Genomic DNA, 3,419 nt, shown 5'->3' on the forward strand with positions numbered 1-3,419 from the left:
TGTGGTGCTGGGGGATTGAACCGCGGTCCCTGATGCTTTTGCTAAGCTTGTTCTAAATAGGTGCTTTAGACCACTGAGCCATCTCTCCAGCCCCTAAATATTTTTATTGATAGGAATCTATTACTGTAAAAGTTTTATTCAAAACGGGGTTAAATTGTGAGGAAACACTTCTTAAAACTACAGTTTGAGCACACTACCTTCATTGGTAGGTCTAGAATTTGTATGCTCAGACTATGTCTTGTTAACCCAGTGTCTGTACTTTAAGGGTAGGATAACACCAAGCCCAAGCTGTGGGGAGGGGTTCTCCAGCTTGCAGGAGCTATGGATGTACACCAAAATGTGTAGGTGGATGGAACAAGTATCTGAGGAAAGAAGGTAACTTTATGGTCACTGCTGAGGTCAGCTCCTGCCCTGGGCTAGTCACAGCTGCATTTCTTAATCATGATCTACATCAAATTCTGGTTTTCGCAGTCACTATGTATCAATGTTGTTGCCAGATAGTTGTGTTCAGCCCCCTACCTGCCAGTATATTTACATATAAACTCACCATCTTTCTCAGAAAAGAAGAAAGCCAGGCAAGACAGTAGAGGCCCAGCTCAGGGGAATGAAAGGGCCAATTTAATGAGAAACTACAAACTGAGACCAGGCCACAATTCACAGTGATGGGAGGCCATGTAGTGGCAGTGTGAGATCAGGAGAGGTGCAAATTCACAAACTATTCAGGAGATAAAGACAGATTTGGGCTATAACCAGGGCAGGGCTTGTGTCTACTAGGGTACTCCCAGAGCTTATTTCTGCTCTTCTCCTTTCTACCTCAGTGCCAGAGATGTTCCTACTGGAACACCCCAATGTGAGTGTGAACAATGACAGCAAGTCAGCTAAGGGCCCACACTTAATGAGAAAAGAATCAATGTGAGGGTGTTGTAGATCTCACTACAGCTACAGCGAGTTCCCTCATATACCATCTGTCCTACCTGGAACACAGTAGTTAATGGGAAGGGGATGCACCCACACACAATGAGAACATAGTACACAGGACAGGCTAGATTTGTGGGTATTCCTTCTGGCCCCAGAAAAATATAGTGGTTCACATAGATGTGGCCAGAGAGCAGGATCTGTACACTGACTCAAAAGGAGATGCATGAAGATGAGTCCCTCTTGGCTACCTTACACCAGATGGATGTTGGGCGCATGGACAGGGAGTTAGGAGTTCCTGGGTTACCATAGCTGAGAGTTCTGAGGGTCAGAGCTGGCAGTTATTCTGTCATGCCTGTCTCTGGCACTGCAGAGGTACAGCATACACCTTAACAAACCCAGGGCTTAACTCAGTCCTGTGTGGCTCCAGGCGAGACTTCAAACAATGCCCTACTCTTGGCCCAGAAGATCAGAAATGCCTGGACCCAGTACTACTCTCACTGTTTTTGGTCCCAAGGAGAGCCAGGACCAAGTTTGAACATTATAGGGAAGAATGGGAACCCCAATAGGAGACCCTTCCCAACTTACCTTCTAGATCACAGATGTCAACCAAACCAGCAGCAACACACAAGCTTAGGGCTACTGTCCCTGCCACCTATTGGCCCTTGGCCTTAAATCCAACAGAAGTTTTGCTGGAAGAGTCAGATACTCAGGTTAGGGCAAGGCAAAGATGACAGGATTTTCAGGGGACAGTGGCACAGCTTACTACCCCAAGTGATGGGGAAAATGATCACTGAATGCGGGGAGCAAAGCATGGCGCTAGACTGACAGGCAGATGAGTCCAAGTCTGGCTCCCTCAGCACAGGTGCTCGTATGTACAGATGTAGGCTTTGCAGCTGGGGCATGTGTGTGTCACATCCTTGAAGTTGTTGATGAGGCAGGGGATCAAGCAGCAGAAGAAACCCAGCACAAAGTTTATCAGTCCAATCTCATAGGAGATCTTGGTAGTGATAGCCTGCTGGCAATGGGGACACACAGTCTGCACAGGTACACCTTCAAAGATCTCTCCCTGCAGCACTGTCACGTGGTGGCAGCCCCTGAAGTGACCAAAACTGTGGCCGCATGGCCCCCCAGGGCCAGAGTAGGGACCTGGTGGATATGGTCCTGAGGGGTAGTAGCCCATGGGTGGATGAGGACCTGGAGGAAGGTAAAAACCTGGAGCCATGTAGGCACCTTCTGCACCCATATGGGGGAAGGGACAAAGCCAGTCTGGGGCACTGGATGACCTGGTGGTTCATAGGGTGGGGGAGCAATGTCTGCAGGGGGCAGTGGCATGCCTGGTGGGGGCTGCATCACAGCTGGGGAGGTACGGCCTGGGGTGGATAGTGCTCCGCTTTTTGCCTCCAGCAGTGGGGCTGTGGGGCTCCCAGGACAAGGAGAGGGTGGTTCATTAGACATCTTCACTGCTTCCCTTGAACCTCCGAAGCTGAGCACTCTAGGCTGGCCCTCAGGATACTGAGAGGGGCTGGGGTCCTGTCCAGAGCTCTGAGGAGATCCTTCAACCCAGGGTTTCTACATGCACACCTCCCCCGTGCGCCCAAAGGCACTGGGACTTATAGTCCATTATTCATGTATTTGATACAGCGTCTTACTACACAGCTTGGACTCCTAGTAATCCTTCTGTCTCAGCATCCCCATTGCTGGGATTCAAGGTGTACATCACCATACCTGGTTTTGGTGGCTGACAAGGCATGCCTGTCCAGGGCTGGCACAGCTTGTAATACTGGGGATTGAACCTGTGTCCTTGCACTTGCCAGGCAGGCACTTAGACTGCTGAGCTATCTCCTCAGCCCTGTAGTGACTTTCTTTGTCTCTTGTGATCATTCTTGATTTAATGTTCACATTGTTTCCAAACAGAAGAGCTACCTGCTTTTTTCTGGGTTCCCAGAGTCACATAGAGTTTTGTTTCCATTCTTTGACTTTCAGTTTATGAGTTTCTTTTTGAGTTAAGTGTGTTTCTGTAACTCTTAATATATAGAATATTATTGGATCTTGTTTCTGGATCCTTTCTGCCAGTTTGTTTCTTTTAATTGGTGAATTAAGGTCATTTACATTGATGATTACAACTAATATGTAGTGGTTTATCTTTGTCATTGTATTATCCCATACTTGGTTCCCTGATTTTCCCCTCCATTTAATTGTTTGCCTGTCTGGTGATTTCTTTTTGTTGTTTTTCATGGAAATGTGCCATTTTTATGTCTACAAAGTATTTCATTATCCTTTGTAGTGGTAGTTTTGTGGTAAAGAATTTCTTCAGTTATTCTTTATTATAGAAGTACCTTATTTCTGCAATAATTTTGAAAAACAGTGTTTCAGAGCACATCAATCTGAGTTGGAAGTGGTTTTCTTGGAAGACTTGAAATACTTCACTTGAAGCTCTCCTGACTTGAGTGTTTGTGTTGAGAAATCTGCTTTGATTCTGATGGGCCTCCCTTTGTAGTTGG

At 46.9% G+C, this 3,419-nt stretch overlaps 1 pseudogene; it reads right to left on the reverse strand.

Annotated features, from left to right (window-relative positions):
* Nucleotides 1-1,771: 1,771 nt before the first annotated feature.
* On the reverse strand, nucleotides 1,772-2,373 carry LOC101563878 (annotated as a pseudogene).
* Between the last annotated feature and the right edge of the window lie 1,046 nt (nucleotides 2,374-3,419).

This window comes from Octodon degus, unplaced genomic scaffold, assembly GCF_000260255.1.
Source record: "Octodon degus isolate 3935 unplaced genomic scaffold, OctDeg1.0 scaffold00022, whole genome shotgun sequence".
NCBI classification, from domain to species: Eukaryota; Metazoa; Chordata; class Mammalia; order Rodentia; family Octodontidae; genus Octodon; species Octodon degus.